Source organism: Stegostoma tigrinum, chromosome 14 (genome assembly GCF_030684315.1).
Source record: "Stegostoma tigrinum isolate sSteTig4 chromosome 14, sSteTig4.hap1, whole genome shotgun sequence".
NCBI classification, from domain to species: Eukaryota; Metazoa; Chordata; class Chondrichthyes; order Orectolobiformes; family Stegostomatidae; genus Stegostoma; species Stegostoma tigrinum.
The window spans coordinates 12,251,083-12,263,303 of NC_081367.1; positions in this window are offsets into that span (position 1 = coordinate 12,251,083).

Consider the following 12,221-nt stretch of genomic DNA (forward strand, 5'->3'; position numbering starts at 1 on the left):
TATTATTTCTTGTGATGACTCATATTGTGTCTGATTTATATATTACACCAAAACCCTTCATACTACACCGATCAGCAAAATTTCAAGTTTTCCCTAAGCCAGATATCTGCGTAATTACAAATGTAATACCCTGCTTGGCCTAGCACTATCAGACAGACAGCCTGCTGTCTATAAACCTCCTGATTTAAAATTTAAACTGACTTTAAAAGGAAACTGATCTGAACACTTTCACCGGTTTTTACACAGTTTGTTAGTAAGCTAAATACTTTTAACATTAAAATCTGTCTATGTATGGGATGTGCAGCAAAGAGAGTGAATATTATTTGAAGAGATCTTCTTAAACAGTGTACTGAGTGAGGCACGTTATCAGGTGTGAGCACAGAGCGGAGTGACACTTTGAACATCAACCAGCAGATGGCAGCAAAGACCAATACATCAAGAGCTTGCCATCTAACTTGCTGGGATAGGAACTCTGGTGCTTAGGAGCTGCAAGCTTGCAGATACATGGACAGCACGATTGAAACAGTTTCATTTGGTGGGATAATAGTGTAACTGTGGACAAAACAAAACTCCACTGAGCAGCATTAAAATGTTTATAACTGTCCTTATTCTGGCTCCTAGCTCTTCACTTACCCTGGGCACTTTGAAGTGAGGGATTTAGGTTTAGTCATGACAAAATGACAACATATTGCTGTTCGGTATAACACAACATCGCTGTCTTTGTTGTGCCAAGACATACATGCAAGGACGTTACCAGAGTTAGAGGGTTTGAGCTAGAAGGAGAGGCTGAAAAGGCTGTGGATACTTGCCTTGGAGATCAGAGGCTGAGGGGTGACCTTATGCAAGCTTATAAAATCATGAGGGGCATGGATAATGTGAATGGCCAAGGTTTTTTGCCCAGGATAGGGGAGACCAAAACTAGAGAGCATCGGTTTAAAGTCAGAAGAGAAATATTTAAAAGGAACACGAGGGGTAACTTTTTCACACAGAGGGTGATGCGTGTATGCAACAAGCTGCCAGAGGGAGCGGTGGAGGCTGGTACAATTACAGCATTTAAAAGGCATCTGCATGGGCATATTTATAGGAAGCGTTTAGAGGGATATGGGCCAAATGCTGAAAAATAGAATTAGATTCATTTAGGACATCAGGTCAGTGTGGATGAGTTGGACGGAAGAGTCTGTTGCTGTGTGGTACAGCTCTCTGATTGTATGTACCTTTATAAATTTGTATTGTAAACCACTGCTAACCATTACTTATCTCAGGAGTATATGACTCATTAGTTTTATGATGTATTGGTTAGTCTAAAGCAGCAGTGATGTATATATGATATGTTATATATTACTACATATCCATATGTATTCTGTAGTCTCCCAATATGAGTATAACCCATATTCTTACGTTCAAATAAAGAGCCCACTTAATTATTTTGTCCATCCTTGCATGTAATTAGCATGTTTACCTTGAACAAGAAGAAGAACAAAACATGGTGGCACTTTGAGGTTTTTGAACATTTTTACTTTTCAAGTACGTCCTCTGTATCATGCAGGCAACATGCCTTTGAAGATTTAACGGTAAAATATATAAGTCCCAATCCTTCACATCTGGCAGAAGAGTTGGTGCTAAAGTGAAGTGATCCTCGAGCCTCACCATGTCTGAGTAATTCTGCAGCTTTGCTGGGCTTTTACATACTGTACCTTCATTCTGAGATCACACCTCAGTCCAGTGATCAGACACCGAGTGCCAGTAGGATTATGCAAATTTGCTTGAACAGTAAAGCCTGACAGCAGCAAAGTTTAAGACAAAGTGGAAATTGAACAGCCTGGTGGCACTGCACATCGCACAACATAGATTGGGAGGAATCCAGATACTGCTGAAGTTAAATACTGCAGACTGGGCTGGGAAGAAGGATCCAGGCAGTAACAGATGGAAGAAACCTGTAAAAAATAATTGATTGTTTGCTTTCACTTTGTACATCTCTCAGCCATTTTCTATTGTCTAAATTCATTTGGTCTCCAGTGTTTTGTGTTAAACCTAGAAAAACCATCAAGCTCAAAAGCATCACCATTACAGTCAAGAGTAGCTTATGTCCAGCTAAGGCAGTTGTCACTAAAGATACCACAGTGTAGCGCTACCTTAACCCCAGAAAAGCTAGAAGAAACTCACATGGCTGTCAAAAGCCCCTGTTAGTGTTAAAAATCTTGCAAAACTGTCTAAAATTTTCAACACTAACTCAGAAAGCAAACGCTTGCCTTTCTATGTTTGTTTCATTCCAGCAATGAATGAAGCTGTCTTTTCTGGACCATAATCTTTCTGAATCAGATTAAACAAATGGTCATATTAAAATGATTTCACACTACAAAGGCTTCCGCAGACTGGACACTTCAGCTCTGTCCAATAGCTATCTTAAGAATCCAGAGAAAAAAGGGATTTGAAGATCAATTATGAGCAAAGTTTGATTCAGAACACATCTTCTAGAGCTCTTGCCCATTGGGCAACAAGGGAGAGAGACCTTTAATCAATTTACAGTTGGATGCAGAGACAAGGGCAGCAATTGTGACTTCACTGTAGCAGAGCTACTCAAAACAGCTGGTGATAACATCTACCCCTGTAGAGCAATCCAAAAAGACATCTTGGATCAACCTTAAGGGTACACAGTGGAAGCACTATTATGAAACAGACACAGACACAAAGTTATCATGACGGATGGGCTGAGCCTACAGACTATACAATTTCACCCACTGATGGCATTACTATCCATACAGACAAACCTAGTGAGCAGTGGAGGCAGTGTGGTCTCACACATCCGCCCAGAAAATGTCTAGTGTTTAACTCTGCCTGCAGGGCACGTGATACTCGGACATATTAGAAGCATCAAAGCAGAAAGCAAAGGCCAGAACAAATTGTTCCATATCACGAGAAGCTACATACAAAAGCCAGACATATAGAACATTCCAAACGAGCAAGAATATTCACCAAACAGCATTAAGGTCTGTGAAATATCTGGCTAAGTTATGTGATCAGATTATGGGGCTGAACCAGACCATCGGCAAACAAAGTGAGCAGACACAGTACAATAAGTGTTAAATAATGTAATGACACAATGGTATCTTTCTAACCATCCAGATGATATGGTCACAGTCATGGGGTCTTCATAACCTCTGCACAAAACTGAACCCCACTGCACGCACAAACATCCTTTTACTTCTCATGCTGAAATGTATGTGAACGCAGAAGTAGCAAGCAATGGTTTGACTAACCATAGCCACATACATTGCACACAGATGACTCAAATATTTCTTCCCTGATACCAATAAGACTGAAGTGACATTCCAAAAAATCAACTAAAGACAAAACATCGCTGGAAGTCTGAAACAAACACAAACAATACTGGAGAAACTCAACAGATCTGACACCATTTTGAGTCTGGAATGATTTTTCTTCAGAGCTGCGCTTATTCCAAAAGCTCACTCTGGTTGCCCAGCTTGCTTTATGTTGTGGGCACTATAAGTCTAGTCATTGTAGATCTACTAGTGAGCAAGGATGTACATTTGGGTCATTATCCATGGTTTCACTAAAAGATAATGATGAAGACCAGAGACCATTAAGAGAATGATCGGAAATCCTGTGCTTACACTGAGAGATGGGCTCCACATGAGACAATATCGGCCAGCTGGCTGAGTGGCGCAGTCTGTTCCAAATATGAATACCCATTCCAAAGGTGTGCTTCATGGCACTGAGGAAACAATGTGGAATAACCATTCAGCGGACAATGAGCACAAATCTCCCTAATCATCATTTAACATACTCACAGGAAGAAGTGATTCGTGGCTTAAAATGCAGAAAAGATGAAAGGTGCTAATGACTGGCATGTGGGTAATGAATGTTTGAATCCGAATTGGACTGAAAATCAAAGTAGAGCTTTCAATTACATAGAATCCAACAGATTGCAAGTGTACACCCAGAGCCAGGACTGTATCAAATACTATCACCAAATGGCATGACAGCAATATGAAACAAATGCCAAGTAAAAACAAGTAAAAACACCACATAGTCCTACTTTGATTCGAAGATAGTCTTAGAAAAAACACAAACAAAGCATTCCTAATCAACATGCAGTAAATGTACAGCAGCTTCCAGAAACAATCACAGTATCTGAGGCTGGGTGGATAAGCAATTGCTGACACATTCATATATTCATATGTATCAAAGTAATTTAAATGCATCAATTTCATTAGGATAAATTTTTTTTGGAGAGAAAGGGAATGTTGTGATATAATTTGCATGCATCTTTAAGTGAAGTCATCTTAAGTTACCTTCAGTTATTGCATACCACAATACAATGTAACATATTGGACCCATGATGATAGTCAGACTGAAGCAGCACTAATGAAAGCCTGATGTATTGTATGTAGTTTCCCAATGAACAGAATCTGCTGTTACTCCTCCGATGGGCAGTGATAACTGGTAATCAAGCACCATTACACCCCAGGCTGTATCACAAGTGTTAATCAATAATTGTCAATATACTTGTCTTTGTTTTTGGGTTACTCAGAATTAGAGAGACCTTTGATAGATTGAAAAATAGCTCATTTATTAAGTGTCAACATTGGTTATCAACTCAGCCATTACACAGAATCAAACAATACCCCTTCATCTCAAAAACACACACACAATCACATACCAGACAAGACAATATGATACAATTCTGCAAAGATGATATGGGGTTTTAAATCAAAGACAAATGAGACCAGTGGGGGTCTAGGCCCGAAACGTCAGCTTTTGTGCTCGTGAGATGCTGCTTGGCCTGCTGTGTTCATCCAGCTCCACACCTTGTTATCTCGGATTGTCCAGCATCCGCAGTTCCCATTATCTCTCTCAAACACCCAGTACAGCTAGGAATTCAAAGTGAAAGCATGACACAAGTGGAAGACTTCACACAATCCAATCAAACGCCTGTCACCAAGATCAAAATGTTGACCATTGTAAAATCAATGAGATTTTCAAATCAGCTTCACTGCAGAAAAGACTTAATTAGAAATCCTGATTCTTGACTTTATCAGGTTCTTATAGGGGATTCTTTGAGGATGATTTTATTTTATAGCTGCTGCTACTTCAAAATTTTCTGCTACTTTTCAGAAGAGTTAGAATCTGGTCTTTCCAGGTTTGAGTTCTTACTTCAACTAGGCAGACTGAGGGCAACTACAGCTCAGAGACTGTTGCTAGGGACCTGTCAGCACTGACTCCCAAATTTGTCGAGCAATTAAGCAATAAATCCCATTCCTTAGTTCTTCTTAGAATCCTTGCTTCTTCAAAGTTACATAGCATTTTGTAAAAAGTTGATGAATCATAACTGACTTAATGTCTTGATTCTTCATCAAAAACTGATGAAAATAACTCCCAGAAATCATGTGGTACAAACATTTTTTTTAATCAGAATGACCAAGTATTTCCATATTCCAGTTGCTTGTGATTCTGATATTTAAAACTGTGTTTTCAATCTTGGAAATCATCCAGACTTTAAACAAGGAATGCATATTATGGCTTTAACAATTCTTGTGTTTGATTAGTCCATCTACATCAAAGAAGAAGACATATTCCAAAGAAAGTAGGAACTGCAGATGCTGGAGAATCTGAGATAACAAGGTGTAAAGCGGGATGAGGGCAGCAGGCCAAGCAGCATCAGAGGAGCAGGGCCGAAACGTCAGCCTTCCTGCTCCTGTGATGCTGCTTGGCCTGCTGTGTTCATCCAGCTCTACATCTTGTTATCTCAGACATATACCAAACATTGGATTGGCGTAGTGGTTAAGATTAGGTTAAAACAACTAGGTTATTGATGTTCGGAAAAAGACAGAAACAGAGATATACCACAGTCCTTAAACAAAGGGAAATAATAATTTTGTAAATGTTCCACCAAACCTTATACAAAATTCATTGGCAGACATAACGTGGCTGGTAACACAATGTGATTCAAATGAGCAATATCTATATATAAAACACAGAATGTAATGTATCTCGGTGTATCGAAAACCCGGCCAGTATGTTCAAAGATCGATAGAATTAGAAACAGATTCTGCCATATATACCCAAACTGTCAGGGAGAACGCAATGTAACCATAGCAACTGCAAACATAAAGCTGCTGCCAAACAGACTGTGTTGCTGTTATCCGAAACAAAACCTGCACAGCAGCTATCATCATTCATCATGTGACTTAACGTACAATGTAGGCTGTGAGCTTAATAAAATCAATGCACCCCTTCACCAAAGGGCTCGTTTTTTGACTAGTTACATTATAAATGTTTCATGAAATCATAACAAACCAAACTAATCATCCTCCCTTAAGAGCACAGTGACTCCATTTCTTCACTAAATCCCCATAACAATGCCCAGGATAGAGGCACGGATACAGATTCCATCATTATATTTTAATCTAATCCTAATCAGCAGCAAACTCTCCTTCCACGAGCCATTTGAAAAGCCTTGGGAATGATTATCTATTTGTACGGTTATTTTGGTTAGAGAGGTTTCAGAAGCCAGCGGCTAGGACTCAAGCGAAGCCTGAGTTTACCTTTGTTTTTCCAGATTGTCCGGCAGTTTTTAGCTGGGGAGAGTGAGGCCAAATAGACTTCGATACTTTTGGGTGGGATCTGCCTGTGCGTGGCTGACACAGTTGTTTGTACTCTCAGATTTTGGGATCTCTCAGGTGAGTGGGAGGGATGGGGGAAGCAAGTGATCCTTCTCTAATTACCTGAAGGTTAGTGGATTATCATTGGCAAGCATTCTAGAATATTTTATCTTTATGTTACTGGCTCAGTACAAATCAAACCCCAGCATCTCAAATATATCCTCTTCTCTGAAGGCCTTCCTTAAAACTCGAAAAAAAAAACACAAATAGAAAAAGACAGAGTTAAACAGAATACTTATTCTGAGAGAGGGGATTATTTTAGACCAATAGCTCTGAATGATTCCTAAAAGGCAATTTGCTGAGGTTGAGAAAACTGTTGACATTATACACAACAACGATCCCTGCAATATCCTGTGTATGCTGGTCATAAAGGACACCATCCAAAGGTGAAAAATGTAGCACAGAACGTAAAGATAAATTGAGAATAGTGATGACCTGACATGTGAATATAGTGGTGGTGGTGAGATGTGTGCATGAATAAAGCTGGCCTGTAGGGTAATTACTGAAAATAACTCCGTAGGAAAACACAAGGAATTTAATCGATTTATTAGAAATTTTGCTAATGGTTGCTGTGTCCAAAACATACAGGATTAAATCAAGGGTGATTGGTGTAGTGATTGGGTCCCTACCTCTAGGCCAGATGGCTTGGTTCAACTTTTGTCTTCTGCAGAGATGTCTCATTATACATCTGATCAGGAGTTTAAAAAATGGATATCTTCAGAACTTCTACAACATTAAGTAGCTTGGTTATGTTGAAGTCAAGCCTTAGTTAAGTGGCCTGTAAAAGTTCAAGCATTTCCACTTGTGAAACTAGCATGTGTTATTCTGCCAATCTCCGCCACTGATATTCAACTATTTACTCACACATACATACATCACACTTGTCAATCAAATGCTGGTATACTTGTAAATTCTGATCTTCTGCCAGAAAGAGAGAGAGAGAGAGAGAGAGAGAGAGTGATTGATATGATGTTCTGTGTGCAGTACTGAGAGATCAAGTCATGATTGCCTTGGAGCTGTACTTCCATCTGAGAAGTTTGATGCATGTATTAATCAGTGGCTGAAGCATCTAAGAACAGTAACAATCCATGACATTCCACCTAATCAATCAACTGGGATGTTCAATAGTAGAAAAACATACACAGGAGGTGGGACTGGCACTACTTCGCCAAACTCTACCCAGTAGAAATCAACTGAGAAAAACCAATGCCTGAAAGAAGCCAATAATTATTCACATTGCTTTTCTTACAAGTATATTAGATTGGAGCTAAAATACTTTGGCAATTTTTATTTTCATTGATGGAATTTATACGACCACAGACAGTAACAACCTTGTTATTGCATAGAGCATAGGGCTAGGTGCCATGGGATACCATGTTTTACTACCTACATTTTTTAAACTCGATACAGTCTTATATAATCATTAAAAAATAATGTGTAACTACAGACTAATCTACTCTATTAAGTTGATTTGAAAGGAAGGTAATTGATGCTTTTATCTTAATCGTGCTATCAAATGTTCATCACCAATCACACTAAAGAAATGTTCTGAGACCATCTCTGAGTCTCCATACAGCCCCCTTGTCCAGATTAAATCCAAACCTCAGGCTTTGAAAGTTATCTTTTTCTAAGGTCATGTCCTTTGCCTATATTTCTCAAATTCCATCAGTTCATGAGGCCCAAGGCTTGACTACTACATTGCCCGTTGGATTGACCACTTCAGGCCACTCTTTCAAAATGCGGTGACTTACTTTCCTGCCATTCACCCTCTCAAAGCTCCTGATTCTGTCTTCTGGTCATAATTACTCTTCTTTGTTTTTGAACTCTCTGCATCGTGACGTAGTGATAGGGTCCCTCTCTCCCTGCAATCTTCACATCATTAACACTAAATCCTGTTCACTCTGCCTTCTTGGCCATTGATGGCCATCTATTCTGCTACTACTCTGTCAAACTGAGGAATTCTCTAATTCTTTGGTCAGGCTAGATGACAGCATAAGAAACAGGGTAGGCCATTCAGCCCCTTGAACCTGTTCTATCATGCAATTAGATGATGGTTGATTTGCATTGCATTTGGTGCTGTAATTTGGTTTTGTTGTTGTTGCCTTTAATATCCTTGCCTAACAAATATTCATGAATCATTGTTTTGAAATTTTCCATTGACTCCTGGATACAATAGCTCCTTTTCTGGGGGGAAGGGAATTTGAGATCATCATCATCCCTTGTGTGAAGGATTTTTTTCCTGATACCACCTGCAAATGGCCAAATTCTAAGGTTAAATTCTCATATTCTGATTTCATTGGTGCAAGAAATAGTCCACCTCCGCTGGTTCACTTAAATCCTTTGGTTATCTTAAACCCCTCAATGAGAGCATATTTAAAGAAATGCAAGCCTGGCCCATGTAAGCCACGATCATAATTGAACTCTACTAGCCTTGATCTCATTCCACGGATTCTGCATATCAAGATGTCTTTCCTGCGGTACAGTGCCTGCAGTATCCCTGGAGTAGTCTAACCTGAGCTGGGTACAACTGTCAAATAATTGGCGAGACCACTTCTGGAGTATTGTGTCCAATTTTGGTCACCCTGTTATAGGAAGCATATCATTAAGCTGGAGTGGGCTCAGAAGAGATTTACCAGGATGTTACCGGGAGAGGCTGGGTCTTTTTTTCCCTGAAGTGTATGGGGTTAAGGGGCTACCTTATAGAGATTTATAAAATCCTGAGGGGTATAGATAAGGTGAATGGCAGGTGTCTTTTCTCTAGGGTGGGGAATTTCAAGACTGGGGACAGATTTTTAAGGGGAGAGGAGGAAGATTTTAAAAAAGACATGAGGGGCAGTTCTGTTCGACAGAGAGTGGTTCATGTGTGGAATGAACTTCCAGAGGAAGTGGTGGATACAGGTACAATAACAACATTTAAAAGACATTTAAGATGAGTACATGAGTAAGAAATTTTGTTGGGATATGGGCTAAGTGCAAGCAGGTGGGACTAGTTCAGTTTGGGATTATGGTTAGCATGGACTTGTTGGACCGAAGGGTCTGTTTCTGTGCTGAATGGCTCTATATAACTTTCACCCCTTTGTAATGAAACTGGCTCAGGATAAAAGCCAACATTCAATTGGAATTTTTAAAATTATATTTTGAATCTGTCCAAAAGCTTTGAATGATTTTTGAGCGCCAATTCACACAGTTTTTTCCTCATCCACAATTGCTTTTCACCATTTGGCAAATACCTGTGTATTTTTAGTTCTTTTATTTACAATAAACTCTAGAGTCACAGACTTCATTTATTATAGTCCCTTGAAAACTTTCCATCTGCGTTAGATAGTGAGCTCCCTAACTTAGGAACATAGTAGGCAGGGAAAATAAGACTTCAGAGCGGAATTAGGCCATTCAGCCCTTCAAACCCATCTTCCGTTCTCAGGGCTGATCTGATTGTGGCCTTGATTCTACTTTCCTGTCTGCACCTCAAAACCCTTGATTCGTTTGTCTATCAAAACTATATTTAACTCAGCCTGGGATGGTTTCAATGACCCAGCCTCTACTGCTTTCACACTGAATAACAACACTCTACAAGAAAAGAAACATTCTCTTCGGCAGATTTGCATCCATAGATGATCCACCATATTAGTTGCCTTCTCAAAATATTTCATTTACGCTCTCTATGTATGATTTTCCCATTTGCAAATCCATGCTGGCAGTCTCTGATCAACTCATATTTGTCCAGGGAAGGAACATTCCCAATTTCAAAATGCTCATTGAGACTCACTTATTGCCATTGATTTAGTACAAGCACCTTCAAATGCACCACATTACTAAGTAGCAATTTGGACTAATATTATGGATTCTTGACACCTGCCATTCACTTTATCTATACCCTTCATGATTTTATAAATCTCTATAAGGTAACCCCTTAACCCCATACACTTCAGGGAAAAAAAGACCCAGCCTCTCCTGGTAACATCCTGGTAAATCTCTTCTGAGCCCACTCCAGCTTAATGATATTCTTCCTATAACAGGGTGACCAAAATTGGACACAGTACTCCAGAAGTGGTCTCGCCAATGATAGTTGTGCATACAAGCTCCCATGAGAGATTTGAAGTCCATAACATGGGTGAACTAAGCCCATGAAGGCTGGTATCCTGTCAACAAGTTACCCCTTATTTATGTGTGCATTGTACATGATGCTGGTCCAACTGCCTCACAGACTGTCCCTAGACTGAGCAGAAATCCTGACACTCCTGATTTTATCTGTCAGCCAGGACTCCCTGATTAGATCAGGTTAACAGCTATGAGGTCCATTTGGATGACCTTGTGCCTATCGCTACAATGGGTAAACATTGTCTGAGTGCAGTACAGCAGGAATGCTGCATCATTGGAAGTTCAGGTGAGTATGGGAAATCCTGTGGCACTATTTGAAGATGCAGAACATAGTAAAACAGGAAACATCTCTCCCTCCCTCTCTTCCTGTAAGATGTTGCTTAAATCCTACCTCTTTGACAGAGCTTTTGGTCGGCTAATGTAATATCTGCTCTGGCTCGATGTAAGTTTTGTTGTTTGATAATTCTCCTGTGGAATGCCCTGAGATGTTAACTGTGTTAACGATGCTTATAAATATAAGTTATTGTTTTTATGCCATAAAAATACAAATTGTTGATTAACTAAAGGTACAAAAATGGCAAATGAAGGAAAGCAGAAGCAGAGGGATTAACTGTCTTGAAGCCTTTCTTTAGGGGGGAACTCAAGGCATCACATCACATGGAGAGTCAACAAACTATCAGGTTTTATGACTTGTGTCACAAACACAGATCTTCAGTAGTGCATGCACCACTAGTAACCTGGTATGCCTCAGAGCATGATGGGAATGACATTTTCTGTTACAGCAGATCGAGGGAAGAACCCCCGACCTTATTCTGGAGCAGTGCAACATTTCCATTCAGCGTCAGCTGGAAATGATCTTCCTGCTTTGTCTGCCATGACTTGTCTGCGCAAGGAGAAGAATAATGTAGTTTATGAAATAATACACAATTCAGAACTATCCAAAGCAAACAGCTCAACTTAAAATGTACATCATGATAGTGCCCCAGTGTTTTACTCTTGTGGAACACGCTCCTTTATGCATCAAATGCTGACTTCTCAATCCCAGTCTTACTACCAAGAGGAAACACAGAGATAGGAATAATTGTCAGAGGAAGAGACATAATGTCAGCAAATGGTTTGTCAGTATTTTGGCTTACAACAGGTTTTCAAAAACCTAAAGGTTATTTGCTTGTCCCTGTTGTTCCAGTTTGTGGTCTGGCGAAATTGTAAATTTCAACATTCAGATCAAAAGAAAGATAATGCATATGTATGGCATCCTATACCGGCTATGGGTGTAGTTATTGTAATGTGGATCTCATAGGAAATAAGTTCCCTGATTGGGGCTGCCAATCCGGTCCAATCTGGGAGCCCTGGCTGACAGATAAGAACTGGACCGTTAGACATCCTTTTCATTCTGAGAACTGAGTCTGAGGGAGCTGGGTCATTGTCAAGGACTCCTCA